The following is a 16,823-nucleotide window of genomic DNA, read 5'->3' as shown; positions in this document are numbered from 1 at the left end:
CACAGCTATAACAGAAATTCCAGTTACAATGAAGTAAAAATTCAGACCTCAACATCATCCACTCTTCGTTTTTTATTGTTTATTGATTTTGTTTGGTTATAACAAAATTTTAGTATTACACAAGAAAACTGCCAGTCCCAAGGACTTGATAAATCGGGAGTCGGCTGTACCATTATCATTAATTTCAGTACTTGTGGACATCCAGAGAATTATGCTGTCAGATAATATATGTATGTGTATATATAAGTCTATGATAATGGATGTATATTTATAATGTCTCAATACAGATTAAAACTTAATAGAATGAAATGCAACTTTGATTCTGCTTGCTACTTGTGCATTTTTGTAAGCTTTGTTTGTGATATATATGCTCACAAGTGTGTAAAAAAACAAACTTATTTTTCTCCTTTTTTTTGAGATTGGGTTCTGGGGGTGAGAAGAAGAATGTGTAATGTGTTTACTTTTCAGTGCATTGTTTTATACAGGTATATTCTTTAATAAACACATTTACGGTCGGAACTTTTTTTTTTAAATTTATGTTTTATTGAAAAATTATACAGAATCACACTATTTACAACAATCAACTTGATTGGGATAACGCAATCACTGAACAATGTAGAGGAATTGAAAAAAAGAACAAAAAAAAAAAAAAAAAAAGAGGCAGAACATTAAGTTACCATATACAAATCAAATCTTGTTCAAGAGCGATATTCCGAGATGGGGAAGGAGAATATAACAAACAAACAAGTAAACAAACTAATGAGTGACCAATTCACAGTTTCATCCTCCCTTCCAACTGAAAAAGTGTGTGCACTGCAGAGACTGGAACAAGCCAAACCAGGGGGCGAGAAGATCCACCTTACCCAAACATAACTTGGAACTTCCACGCAAACTTGACGGAAGTACTGCAATGATTCTCTGTGAAACTGAGATCTTCATGAAATTGTATACTTCTTTATAGTCACCATCCACAAGATGATAAACTTGCATAAATAATGATTTTCTGCTCCAAAAGGACTGAATGAAGCACAGGTTGAAAAGGGCGAGATAAGCTATAGGTAACAGTATCGCATTATTTTATAGATATAAACATTATTATCATTAACGTAGATATTATTTTAATATTATCAAACAGCTTGGACAGTAAAAATAATATTGATGAGAACATGGTTTGGTAAGGATAAAAATTATTTGGAAAGTGCTGATTTCAAACACTAGAAGTTGAAGGTCAATCCTCGTGATCAAAGATCATGATAATGAATTTTCCTCATCTTTACATAACGAGGGGTCGTCAGTTTTACCCAGATCGAGTGATTGCGTGGGAAGGCGGCGGAGGAGGTATCCCATTCATTCGACTGCGCGCAGCAGTATGTCACATTGCTCTAGATTTCTCTACGGCCCTCCGCGCTTCAGCACGGCGTGATGCTTCCATAATATCATGAGTACATGATTGTCTCCCCTCCCTCTCTTATCTCGCCCCGCGCCCTCCAGGGGTGATGCAGTGATATGTGTCATCCAATTGCAGGAACGGGATGCGCTCAATTCTATGATCCTAGCAGCGCCCCCAAGGCTCGATCCCATATCTGTGTGAAATATTTGCTTTTTGTCCTGGTACTGAACGAAGAAAGAGAGCGAGAGGGAGAAAGGAGGTAGAGAAAGAGAGGTGAAAAAAAGTTGTAGAGGAAGAACGTACGAGAGAAGACAACGGGGGGGGGGGGGGGGATGAGAGAAAATGAAGAGAAAAGAGAAGAGAGGGCGACAGACAGAAAAAAAAAGGAGAACATTGCGGGCTTGAAATTATTCAGCAATGATGTAATTAACACGATCACGGTAGACCTGTTTTCGCAGGGATCTATAACACGTTGGTTGGCGAGTAATAAACGCGGTGCAGAGATGGACCCCCTGCATCCTAAAGAGATTGTGTGCGAAACGAAATGCCGTACGCCCTTCGTGACCCTGGGCTGGAGGAATAACCTCAAAGGAACCACCGACTGGTCGATTCGCGGCAGCATCATAGGCGAATGACCCTAGAGTAATAAGCGACTGTCACGACAATGTCAATACCTCTGTGGAGTTTTATTAATCTTCTTGGCTGTCTAAAAGGGATTCACGTAAACCATTGGAGTTACATCATAGTCAAGTCCTTGAAGCGTTGTGGAGGACATTGTAATTCATATAACCACGTTTCACAAGATGCGTACATTCAACTTTCCTAATTTCAAATGAACCCAAGACTCGAAGAAATTCTTGGCACGTTATGTCTCGAGAAATGGCCTGTAGCTGTTCATATAATAAATGCACTGTTTTCCAATCGCCTTTTTTCACACCGGGGCCCTCAATGGTGCTTCTCTCACAACTTGCTTATTGAGTGTGAAATAATCGGTCCCAACTTCACGCTACGGATCCACCATATAAATATTTCAACAGATTAGGCACCCCATGTGTACGTCAGTCCATACTTTACGAGTACACTGCGAATGCAATCATACTTTCACACCTATTACAGTGATACTCGTTACAGTTATGCTTAACCTCCACTTTATAAAATAATGCGCGCGTGTATAAATACATAATATCGAGACGCTCGGCAAAAAAAAAGTAAACACTTTTTCAAGTTTATGCAATGTATTTCTCATAGAATATTTGACTAAAAGATAATGTATTTCTCATAGAACATTTGACTAAAAGTTAATGTATTATACCAAATAAGGTGATTTTATTGGTTATCATCCTGGTAGGTCAATAAAAAGGTAAACTTTACGCATGAGTGAACACCTTCGTTTTTCTCTTCAAAGGCACAAAAGTAAAAAAAATGCAAAAATTAGCAAGTGGTCATTCATGCGTGCTCTTCATAAGTGCTCTTCCATGTGACAATAAGAAAAAAGGACAAATTCAGCGCAATAAAATCATGAATTAAGTTGCAAAAATAAAGCTTTAATATCTCTGAAGCCCAAAAGATCAATAAAGGCTAAAATAATGAAGGAAATGAAGAATATTGAAAAAATGAGAGAAGAAGCAGTATAAAAAAATTGTAGGAATCTCAAATTAGGAAAATTGTAAATAATATTTGATTCTTTAATTTGTCTCATGAATTCTTAAATTACTAAATGAAAAGAATGAATTAAAGATTAATTTTCAATCATCTTTGTGCCCTTACTCCCTATGTCATTTGAAGTTTGAGTTGACAGAAAATTCTTATTTTCCCCTTGAATTCCCAACTTTGATTTTGTTTCAGATTATAAAGAGATAGAACGAAAACTTATTAATTTTTTGCTATTTTATTCATGTCTCCCATTGTGTAAGATTGGTCGTTTGTTATCATTGTTATCTTGAAGGGCATTTCCAAATGAAAGACAACATGTCAATTTTTGAAATTTTTACCTTTGTGCCTTGGAGGACAAAAACGAATGTGTTCACTCATGCGTAAACGTTCCCTTTATATTGACCTACTATTTTGATAACCAATTAAATTACCTTCAATTTGGCATATAATAAATTGATTTATTGAGGAGCTTATGCCAGGCAACAAATGGCTGAATAACTGTACACGTCACTCTCTGTGTTTTACCAAGGAGGTACTAGGCTTTGCCTAGTACCTCCTTGGTTTTACTAAATATAACTTTGTGATAGTTTTAATGCCCCAACAGTTTAGTTAAGTGTATACCAAAGTAGGCCCTATGTTCTACTCCGGAAAACGAATGACAGCTCGGTCACTATAACGGTTCACATTGTTAGTATACTAGTTGGTTTGGTGGTTTTTTTATTATTATTATTTTTTTTTTGAATCACATATAGGCATACCCCGCTTCTCTTATTTGGTACTATTAATCGCCTGGTCTAATCTTCTATCCGTTCTCCGTTTCTTTTTCACAAACGCTGATTACTTTGAGCTTACAGCCAAACAAGCTTGCTTTCATGTAGGTCCCGACATACTTATCTTTGTTCAACCCAATTTCGATTTCGACCAGTTATCATTACAATTGCTGTGTTATTACCATGTATATTGGTTGTTTTTTGCACATTGTTGACAAGGTAAAAGAACTTGTAGTATTATTTCTGATGTAATATTCATAAATGAGAAGTATGAAAATAAATGAATTGAATTGATTTTCATCAAAGTCTTCTATGGAATATGCAATGTCTCGATGAAAGGCAGGGAGAGAATCGTTCAGTGTTTGCTGATTACTAAGTATATGGCCTGTGCAAAGCGAGTTCTTACTGATTTCACTCTCAAATTTTGCTGAATTGGGCTTTGTGAGCGGTGTACATGTAGAGGACAATAGCGCAATCGCGATTCTGCACAGAAGCGGAGCAACCCACAACGTCTTGGCGTCAGTCCTTGTTGGATCAGCGATTGGCGTGGATTAGTCACATTTGCTGTCATCTATCGATTAAAAATGATAATAATAATAATAAACTTCTCCTGCATGGCATTTTGCGTACTGACGTCGACCTTTAAATAATAGCAACAGCGACAAAAACAACTACATACATACAGACCTGCGTTTCGTCACTGGCGTAGCCAGGGGGCGATGGGGGCGGTCGCCCCCCCCCCCCCCCCCCCCCCCAAGATTTGGACCGGGGATTTGGGAGGCGGAAAAAAAATGCGTGTATACTGTATGCATGCACATGAAGCGGGTCTCCTTTGCAACCTTTCATCGAATAATATCATATTTTTATGAATATTTCACTCAAAGTGTGCACCAGATCGTTGAATTTCAATTCAAAATATGCAAAATCTCTCGTGCTTGGGAGGGGGTATCCCCCTCCCAAACCCTCCCCCTCTGTGCCTCTTTCCCTAGCTTAGTACACTTTTTAGATTTACAAAAAATTATGAATAATTCTGAGTGCACAAGACTTATCACTTATATTCCAAAGACTCAAACTGCCCTCATGTATAAGGGAAATTTCCCCTTTTAATCGACCCCTTCCTCCCTCAGTCCCCCCAGTCAGTTTTTTGTTTGTTTGTTTGTGATTTCCCAAATACTCCATCAAATATGCGTATACGAGATATCTCAATTTCAACCTTAAAAAAGCAAAAGCTCCATCGTAAGGGAAGGGTGGAGATAACACTCGCCCACGCCTTCTCCCTGCTAGCCCGCCCCTCCCCCCCCCCCCCCCCCCGCCATGCATAGAAGTAGACTTTGGCTACACTTTGAACATAAACAGTTTTCCAAATATGACACAAAATGTGTGCACCAAAACGTTTAACTGCAATCAGAAAATCATACAAAATCTCCTTCCACAGACTTGCTACACTTCTCTTCTGATTGACAAATTTCCAGATATTTCAACAAAAGTGTGCGCCAGATTGTTGAATTTCAGTTCTAAAAGCTTAAAACTGAAAAAAAAAGAGGCTCCCTTGAATATGGGAGAGGTATCTTGCCACCCATTCATTGCTTGTTACCCACTATAGACTTAGTACATTTTTGGGAATGACAATTTCCGAATTTTCCACAAAAAGTGTGCCCCAGATCGCTTTATTTCAATTCTAAAAACGCAAAAGCTCCGCGAGCGGGAGGGGGAATCCCCCTTCCCCTAAGCTCTACCTCACTAGACTTTGTACATACACACAGCGATGCACATTCGGAATAAGAGCTAAATTCCGTGATTTTAACACTTCGATGAAAAAGTATTGCACCAAAAATTTGCACCAGATCGCTGAATTTCAGGTCTGAAAACACAAAATCACCTTCGTGTGGGAGGGGATATGCCCCTATCAACACCCTCGTGTGCATGATTTTTCTGTTTGATCGCTGAACAGAAAGCGTTCGTGATATTCAGTGTAAGAATTAATACAAGAAGATTATCTAAATGATACCATTTTATAGGCAAATTGTTCAATAATAATCTACATAAAAATAATACTGCTACCTTAAACAAGTGGGACTGTTTCCAACTCGTTAAAACACGCAAAAACATGCATCAAATTGCACCATCTGCAACATCAAAATACAAAAAGTTCTCACCGTTGGAGGGGGGACACCCCCTCCCCCACCCTCCCCTCCCCCCTCGCTCGCTCCGCTCGCTCGGATCCAGTCTCGTTCATGATATTCCGTGAAAAGAATTAATACAAGAAGTGTATTAAAATTATACCATATTATAGGCAAATTGTTCAATGATAATCTACATCAAAATATACTGCAACCTTAAACAAGTGGGATTGTTTCACGTATTAAACGCGCAAAAACATGCATCAAATTGCACCATTTGCAACATCAAAATGCAAAAAGTTCTCACCGTGGGAGGGGGGACACCCCCCTCCCACACCCTCACCTCCCCCTCGCTCACTCCGCTCGCTCGGGTTTAGTCGCGTTCATGATATTCAGTGAAGAGAATTAATGCAAGAAGTGTATTTAGATTATACCATTTTATAGGCAAATTGTTCAATAATAATCTACATGAAAATAATACTGCTACCTTAAACAAGTGGGACTGTTTCACGTCGATAAAACGCGCAAAAACATGCATCAAATTGCACCATTTACAACATCAAAATGCACAAAGTTCTTACCGTGGGAGGGGGGACAGCCCCTCCTACACCCTCCCCCCCCCCCCCTCGCTCGCTTCGCTCCCTCGCAGACTACCCCCCCCCCCCCCCAAGATGAAATCCTGGATACGCCGTTGCGTTTCGTTACCATTAGGTTATCGAAGAATGCATATTGGAGATACGTATCTATACAAACTCTTATTTTTTTCCCAGTGTCCAATGCAGTGTCATTCCAATCCAGGGAGTAACAGGTGTATAGGGTACGATATAGTAACAACGGATATGCTGCCCAAAGAGATTTAATTACTAGCAATCTTGAAATAATTTTTTTTTTTCAATGTGAGGAAAGAAGAGCAAATTCTTGTGTTCTTACATTATTTCTCGTTTGCAAACAAAAGTGATTTTCTGCATTAGACCGAATTTTTCACTCCTCGTCATAACACATCTGATACAGGACTGTTCTATAATTTGAAGGACGTTTTATGCTTCGAGTAAAATACGGTTTCTTGTGAGAGCAACGATTTGCGTAAAAGCGACGCATGGGGTGAATCTGGTAAATGAAATGAAACTTTCCGTAACAGTGGCGGTGTCACGTGATTTCTGCTCTTCAAAGGAGCTTGTAGGAGTGTCTGGAGTCATCGATGTAAATGATTCGTGTCTATGATTCCAACGTTCTTAAAGACCATGAAATTGCCAGTGGCCCAATTCAAACACATCATAAATACGACTATTAGTGCCTAAATAGCGACGGTTTGCCCCAATTCGTCTGGTCTGCCCCAATTCGTCTGGTCTGCAAGCGACTGTCCACAGTCGACTGTATAGGACTTTTTCGTTCTCTCTAACCTTGTTCACACGGTCATTCGCTTCAGCAAAGGATGACGATATTCTTGTCTCTATTCGTGTTTAGTAGATTAGGTCCAGGAATGTTGCAATATTACGGGCTAGAATGTGTTTTGTCCAACATTTTGCTCACAGGGGCGGGTCCAGAATTCCGTAATGGGGGGGGGGGCGCAAAAATATTTCTGGCGCCACTTCCGGGTTTCATCTGCTGGAAAAAAAAAAAACACTTCAGCACGCTTATCTCCTGTCATTTTTTATTTATTTAGTTTTAACCAAAAAAATGAATAAATAAATAAAATGGCTCTAGTAAACTGAGGGAATGATATAAAGACCTCTCCGTTCATATCCTGTTTTTTCTTCTCTTCCTTTTTGCTGTTTTTATCTCTTCGTCTTCTTTATCCTTCGTGTTTTGCTTTCCTCATCTTTTTGATTTCTTTCTCAGAAATGTAACTCTGAGATCTCAAACTACACGATGATGGGGGGGGGGGGGGTTGAGTGTGAGTGCGAGTGTGTGTGGGGGGAGGGGAGTGTAGTGCTCGTGGTTGGTTGGGTCAAGAGTAAATGCTCCCATTCTCCTCCCCTTTGATGGGAATTATCTCAAGACGGATCCTCAAACGTCATAGGTTTTTTCGTATGTACTTTCTTTTTGTTGTTTTCGTTTTTATTTCTCCTTTTTTTAAGAGCAGAAAAAAAGTGGGATGGCGGAGCTTGCAGCTCCCCCTCCAATCCGCTTGCGTTACACTAGTTTGGTTAAGCAAGCGCTGGTAATGTCTGCGGGCGCTGTTTGTTTCCCTGTCTTCGTTTGTTATTCAGAAGTGCGCGCAACTTATAATTGCCCGGTCAATCGAGTGGTTGCCCAGGATTGTGTAGTTCGTTTCGTTAAAACCTGAAAGGCACTGCCGTGTATATATTGACGTTCTAAGGAAGTGGACATTTTCATCAAGAAGGACAGTCACACTGGCAAGGGCAGGCCAATGCACTTCACCACCGTTACCACGGTGGACGCCATCTCGCCCTCGATTGAAATGGGACAAGATGTCATGGAAAAAAGAAAAAGAAAATGGATTTCGTCTTTCGTCTTTACTGGAGGCAATTCATTATGATTGATGATAATGTGTTAGCTAAGAAAATGGGAATGTTGCCACGTGTACGTGCGTATCTGTGTGTGTGATGTGTATGTGTGTGTGTGTGTGTGTGCTAGCGCGTGCGTGCGTGCGTGCGCCAGCCATGAGAGTGCTAGTAATAGATTCAGTCGACGCGCCATGGACCTCAGAATTTCAATTGGGTTGTTTTTCTTTTTATATTGGTATTACGCATTTCATATTCTTCATCCCATTTTTAGGAATAAGAGTGATGAATCACTTGAGACAGTGTTCGTCTTCAATCTGTTCAGTTGTCTTATTCATCACACAAACTGATCTGGAATACATGTGTGTGTGTGTATTTATATATATATATATACGTATATATTGCCTAATTGTACACACACACACACACACACACACACACACACACACAATCTATATATTTACATATATATATATATATATATATATATATATATATATATATATATAAGAACACATCTTAAGAAATGTATCATGCTGTCAAATACCGACAGCTTATTTGAAGACAGTATATTCGCTGTTGGTAATTAACAGCATGAATTATATTTCGTGAGTTCTGTTCTATTTTTTATGTTATTGTACCACCACGTGGACTACGAATCACATAACACGTATGATATGATACTAATATTTTTTATGCACATGATAATATAGATACGTTAGTTTCCACACTTAATGCATAGAATGGGTTTGAATGTAATAAACATCACTTGATATTGATGAAACAAATTATATTCATTTCAAGCATGTAAACACACAAATGATTTTGTATGCAATATAATGTGATAATGTACCTCTCGAACGTAAAAGTTCTGTTAATTACTAGGTGTTCTCATTGATGAAAACAACTTGGAATGACCACCTACATACGTTATGTAACAACTTGCATCTCCAGATATATAGGTATTGTTTTTAGACTAAAAGTTATCTTCCTAAAAATACCCTTTTTATGCTGTACCATTCCCTTACATGTATAACCTGCCGTATATTGTGTATTGTCATCTATAGTGAGGGCTACAAGTGCGAAGACTAAACTCAACTCTATTCATTTACTACAAAAGAAAGCCATTCGTATCTGTACCGGCTCACAATATTTAGGCTATTCAAATCCGCTTTTTTATCAGTTAAAATATTGAATATATTTGATATCAATAAATTTCAAAGTTTGCTTTTTATGTTTTAACGTTTGAATAATTTACTCCCAGCTTCATTTCATGAGTTTTTAAAACTGAATAGTACTATTCATTCTTATCTCACTCGTAATTCTCAAAATATTCATTTAGTAAATTCTATTAATTGCTCTAAAATTCATAAGACATAATGGACAAGACCGTTGGAACAGTGTTCCGAATAATATCAAATCATGTAAAACGTTATATTCTTTTAAGGCAAGATTGAAAAGGGTATGTTACTGTCGGACTACAATCTGTGAACATCGATTTTCATCAGATTTTTACCTGTGAATTAGATTTAAAACTACGGTAAACATTTAATATACACAATGTTTCTGTGCCTACAATTTCATTTTGGATCACAATCACTTTCATCTTCATCGTCACATTTTTCTTCTCATCATTACCTTTCATCATAATCATAATTTACCATATAGTATCTATGCACTAGAATATGAAAACTTAATGCATTATACACTGTATTATTATGTTCAATTTTTTTCTCCATTCTGCTAAACTAAACATGTATATTCAGATAGGTTTCCTGGGCTGCCACGTGTTCAAGCATCCACTTAAAGTGGCAGTTCTTCTGCTTCATAATTTCTTAGGTAATTATTTGCAAATTTGGTAATACAATATATTTTGGTAATGGAATCAATCTACACATATTTTCTCCTTTGAATCATGTACATTGAAATCAATATTTTTACAGGTATAACTGAAAGGAATTCTGATTTTATGTACTGTATAAAGTTATGTTGAAGAAAATAAATAAAACAAACAAATGTGTATATATATATATATATATATAGATAGATATACGTATATTTACAGGGCCCGACATTCGCAGTGGCCCAGGGACACTAAAAAATTGGTGACAGGCCACCAAATTTATCCTTTGGTGCCCCGATCGGGCAACTAAGAGTCAAAACGGATGGTTTTTATAGCTTATATTTCGCTTCAAATAAGAATTGCTTAAGAATCTATAGTTCAAACCGATTAATAAGCTGTTTTGGAATGAGCCTGCAATGTCACTTTCGATATCATCTTATTGCTATACCTTTGCTTATTACGTTCTTCGAAAATTACAGACATGAAATTAGGAGCAAAGTTGAACTAAAAGGCCCGGTGTTGATATGACTACTAGTAGTATGGACCCTCCATGATTATGACCGACATGTTAACGTGGGCGACAGTACTCTTCACGTCATTCGTAATGGAGGAGGGGAGGGATTCTGCAGCCCTGAGCCCCACCCTTCTACTCGCGAAAAAAAAAAAAAAAAAAACCTTTATAGATTCCAGCGCTCTTGAATTACAGATAATTCATTCCTGCAGCACTGCATTCATTACTGGCTGCGACTATTCGGAATTTTCAAGTTTCTGGGCCTTGACTTTTTTTCCGGCACACATTGTTGTATAGGCAGGGTGAAGAAGGCGGCAATTCCAGACTTTTTTTTTCTTCCCCTTTATCACCTCGTGTGCAGTTCGCCGATTCTCATGCTCAAGTCGGTCTGCGAACGAAAATGAGGGGAAAATAAATTGAAAATGAAATTACCCATTTCGACGAAACGCTGTCGTGGAGCTATATGAAGAACAACGCGAAAAAAATTACCACGTGCATTTTGATCGTTTTGGCCTCCATACAGTTAGGTGTACACTGAAAGTATAATGTTTACCTTCCGTTTTTCCTTGAAAAGAGTTATAGGGTACCTTCTGTGTCGATAGCGATGTTCGACCGCACTGAAATGGACATTTGGCTTTAAAAGAATGATATCTCAGCATTTGTGTAAGCCATGACTGCCATAATCTCGCTTCCGGTATTCTAAAAACCCGATTAAATCAGGTAAATCTCTAGGTCGAGACAGGAACTCGTTTTGATTACCTAAGGCGTAGGAGATCGCATTTTATTTTATCATTGAAAAGTCAACGGTTGAACCAAGGGTCTACCCCTTCCCATTTTCAAGTGACCTTGTTTATATTTCCATTACAGAGCTCACTTACATCTCCGTCAGTACTCCGTCATTGTGCTCTTCCATCTTAGTGGGCCGTAGATCTATTCCGTTTTGGCCGCACCGCTGAAAACATCAGCAAACTGACATGAACGCTAAATTGAAAGAGCAAACAAACTTGAAATGCTATCCGAACTTGGCGCAAGAAAGCGTCCACTAAAAACACACAAACACTCCCCCCCCCCAAAAAAAAAAAAAAAAAAAAAAAGCCAACCGAAGGCTTGGCAAATTCAGCTCGAGGTTATTCAGGACAGATAAAAAAGAGAAAATAAAGACTCCAGCAGATATCGATGAATAAGAAATTGAAAGTGACACAGAAGAGAGTTCAGGGGGCAAATTGCTCAACCGAAACTTTAGACGTCTCCCGGCCTCCAATGGAATCTGTGTCAGACAAATAGTACACATCTCCCTTCGTAGTTTAAACTTTCGATCTATGATCCGCCGACGTATACATACACATATGAACATATATGCAGACATACAAAAAAAAAAGCCACACAAAAACACAAAAACACACATACATAACTGTTTTACAGGTACGGGGTACTGTTCTCAATTCAATTCAAATAAGATTCAATTTCCATTATCACATAAAGTCTTTCAAATAAAGTAATTACAAAGAGACAAAATTCAGTGCAGCAAAAAGGACATGAACATATACATTTCACAACATGATTTAAACTCTTTGAACAAAATAATTGTTGAAGCCCTACATGGTCCTTGCCAAAGACAATCTTTTATCATGTAATAAAAACAGTGCTGACGTTGAAGAAGCTACACTATACCAATACAAAACTGGAACAAAAAATACAAAGCTTTATTATGTATGCATGTATATATATATATATATATATATATATATATATATATATATATATATATATATGGCTATACAAACAGATGGACAAGCAAGCAGTTTATTCTACTGATATGCTTTTAAGACTTTTCACGTTTAAGGTGGGTTTCCAACTCCTTAATGTAAGTTAATTCACTCTAAACGTAATCGATTGAGTGCGTGTGTGTATAATATTGTCGAGTAATGTATGTGTTTATCTTTGGTGACAGTTCGTTTTTCCAAAGGTTCGTTAATTCGAAAATGAAATAAGGTCCGTAATTTCGAAGGTTCGGTAGTACACTTTCTATTCATTTTCGGATTAACGACCCTTATTTCATGAATTGAATGCGTTTTTATGAGACTCACTTCGATCAACGAGTACAACACTTTCTCCTTCTTTCTCCGATTTGCTTCATGTTGAAGTCATGTATGGTATGTGCATTTCGTCCATATAACTGTAAAGGGCTTATGCCCTACTGGAACCAAACGGTCATTCAACATTTTCTTTTTCCAATATTTATCTTAATGGGCAAGGTGTAGCGCCCCCACATCACCGTAGGCTGTTGAAGTTGTGTTTTCGCGGTTTCACATTATTTTACAATGCGCAGACAAATTGCTAATGTACCGAGCAGTCTCTAGCAAAATTTGGTGACGCTATTGAAGTTCTATATCATGAAAATACACATTAAACTGACATGATAAATATCCTATGTAGGTACTGGTAAGAAAGGACTGTTATTGTGTGTCACGATAGTTTCAAGATGATAAAGATGATTGATTCGTGACAATTTGATTTTTCGTCGATTGCCCATTACACTTGTTAAATAGACGTTGCAATGAAGCTTGCTGAATCCTTAAACCATCATACCTAAGAGGCTGATAATCAGTGCTGTAAATGTTAAAGAAAAGTGTTATGTAATATCTGTTGTTATTTTACCTTGTAGGTGAATCAAAGGAAAAAGAAATATGAAAATGCAGCAGATGACAAAATCCTCAGTCTGTACATCGGTACTGGTGACGAAAGTTATATAGAATGAGTGACGAATAGAAAATGAGATGGACAGAAAAAAAAAAACAATTTTGAAACTGAAAGAATGCTTACTAAATAACAACGAAGAGATGTGCACATTCAAAATGTAGAATTGTGCGCATGCGTGTTAATCTGAATGTGCTGGGCTGGGTTTGTGTGTCAGAGAGAGAGAGAGAGAGAGAACGAAAGTGAGATTGATTGATAACGAAGTGATGAGAAAAAGGGATGGAAAGAGAGCGAAAGAGAACGAAATAGAGTGATGGAAGGATGGTTAAAGAGAGCTTTGGGATAATGTGGGGGTGGGGTGGTTATTTAAAATTTCATGGGGTTCCTGTAGAAGCAATACGCATGATGTACCCGTAGTGCCTCTTTATTTGCCGAACTATATACGTTCTGTATTTATTTGACCTGATTTCCCCGCCAAAGTGGGGCACATTAATTCACAATTTGGCCCATTTACTACCTTGAAATGCGCCAAACAGATTATGACAGTAGTTGGGGGTAAATCCCGAAAGAATTTTTTATTTCATCTTCGTCTTTGTATATCTAGCCAGTATTTAGATAGAAAGAGAAGAGGGCCGGTGGCGGAAAAGAAAAAAAAATGATTATGCCCTGAATGTCGCTGAAGTGTTTTGGCAACCGCCACTTGCTTGCATACGGAAGGGGCTCTGAAACTCTTTTGTCAGAAATCATTACTTACTACTTGTGCCTGTTCCTCAGAAGTATTAGATATCTACTTTAAATGGACGAACAATGATTGCTCGACGTAGCAGTTTATGCTTTGTCCTATACAAATGAAATTAAAATAGAAATATACATGATCAATATAATCGAATCACAGTCGCTGTGATCTTTACAAATTAATCCGTCTGATTATAATCTGATGTATCGATATTAAGTGTTTGTAATTCATCAGCTGTAAATAGATAATGCAGTTAGCTTACTCATTGATTAGGAGAGTCCTGTATAATATAACGATTTTTATCACAAAATCAAAATGTACCCTTAGTTTCATCATAATTATTTTGTTTATGTATTTACCTCGTAAAAGATTTTAGGTTCATGAAAAAGTTTGAGAAACCGATGAATGAATGGATGAAAAATGAAAAAGACCCTGAATTACGATGTGGTTATATGTGCACGTCACGAGTTTGACACCCACGAATGATACAGCCCACGAGTCATACAGCCCATGAATTCGACACTATTAATAAACAAGGCCCACGAGACCGACACATGAAGCCCCATGTTGTAATGTCGAACTCGTGGGCTGTTTTTACCTAGTGTCGAACTCATGGGCTGTATATGACTCGCGGGTGTTGGTCTCGTCGGATGACCCCTATGTATACATTAATATTGAAAAACATAAACTCCAAGGTGCCACCAATCTGCTCCTATGCCCCCCCCCCCAACACACACACACACACACACACACACACACACACACAAACATAAAATTGTGTTGGGCCGATTCTTTTTTTTTTTTGGGGGGGGGGGCATTTCTTATGATACAGATATTGCCCTTTTTATAACGATAGACAGGGTAATATTAGACTTTAGAGTTTATGGTCTACATAAATACATATCGTTTTATACTAGCCCCGTCAGTAGCCAGTCAAATTCTGTAATTGTATTACCTGAGGTGACGTCACTGCTATTATACTATTATGACTTCGATCTATGCTGCATTAGTCACATACCAAACTGTATTATGACAACTCGCCGAAGAGTCAAATCTCCGCCAAGAAGAACGAGCTCTCATGCCTTCATATAGCATGTACAGAGTTTGCGGAATGCTGACGTGGATATCAAAGGACACACTGAATCGACACACCTGTAGGAACGAATGATGAACTTCAGGAAAAGGTGAAATTATTCACTTATTATTAAATACAATTAGTCCCCGTGCGTGAATTTGTTTCGTTTTATACCAAACGGAGATGACAATGAAATGAAAACTTTACTGACGGAGACTCAGAACTCTCACAACAACGCTATTTCGTCGAATACCATTTAGATTTAGTCAGAAAGTATGTATCAATTCGTTTCCAAGTTGCTTGCTTTTCTATTCTTTTCAGCGGTTTTTTTCTTTTTAAGAAGCATACTATATAAAATAATTCCTTTTAATGGATTAGTGTATCCTCTGCCAGCAAATCTGGAGCAAGCTTCCTGTGAGGATTATGGTGCATTATTGTAGGGTGTATAGTCTTTGGGCTTTACAAACCCCATCATTCCTTTTAACGCTTGCTATCACGTTTCTTCGTGTCTGTGTCATGCTGTAACAACGTGTTAAGCAGTAATCCCTCGCAAGCACATCTGAGAGAACAAGAAAGTGGAAAACGAAAATCGGGTAAATAGCGCGTAGCGGCAAAACCTGTAGATATCAAGTAGCGGGGGGAACGTCCCACGTGGTCCCCTGATGCGGATTATAAAACAAAACAAAACAAAAACGTGATCCAGATAAAAGGACTTTCTCACCAAAGGGAAAAGGGAAAGAATGAGGGATCAAATATTTCAATTGGTAAGACTGTTTCTTTCTTCCTTTCTTCTTCTTCTTCTTATTTTGGCTAAAGTCATCGCAGTTGGCCATTGTAATTTGACTAAACATACTTTTTTCTTTCATCTCTCTCCGATTGAATTGAATATCGTTCGACCGACACATGCTGACATTAAGCCATTTCTTTGAGGCAAAAGGCAGCAATAAGGATTGCGCCGATATTTCATGCAGAAAAGCCTCTTGTATAATCGCAGCGGCTTGTTAACAGCACATAAATGCCGCTTCTCTTATAAAGGCACATTCATGTTCAGAACTTCAAGCTTGGACATCTTTTTTTTTTCTTAAGTTTTCAAGTTTTGAACTTCAACCATTATCGATCTTCACATGACTATTTGTATTTCAACAGCTTCAGAATGTTTGCTTGATTGACACTCCATGGTAGACTATTTGGAAAATGACGTCACTCTTATGACGACTTTTTTTTAAATACAAAAAATAGAACACTATTTATGAAAATATTACATTGTAACATCACCCGTTGCTTCATACAGTCACTTTGTGACATGTCACAAAGCAATGATTAGTTTTTATTTGTTTAATTGTAACGGGTCTTTTGTTGTTGTTTTGTTTTGTTCCATTTCCGGTGATTTTTGTTTCTTATGAGAGAGATTTGTTCTTCTTCTTCTTCTTCTTCTTCTTCTTTTCTCTCTCTCTCTCTCTCTCTCTCTCCATTCCCTTGTATTTTGTTGTACAGTATTCCGAATTGTATCAATATTTATATTATATTGGATGGCTATGAATGGGATACCAGGGAATATTGCAC

The sequence above is a fragment of the Diadema antillarum genome, unplaced genomic scaffold, assembly GCF_040938485.1.
Source record: "Diadema antillarum isolate AM-2024a unplaced genomic scaffold, OU_Dant_1.0 scf00000127, whole genome shotgun sequence".
Taxonomy (NCBI): domain Eukaryota; kingdom Metazoa; phylum Echinodermata; class Echinoidea; order Diadematoida; family Diadematidae; genus Diadema; species Diadema antillarum.
The sequence above is the reverse complement of the archived record's forward strand: the minus strand, read 5'-3'. Positions refer to the sequence as shown.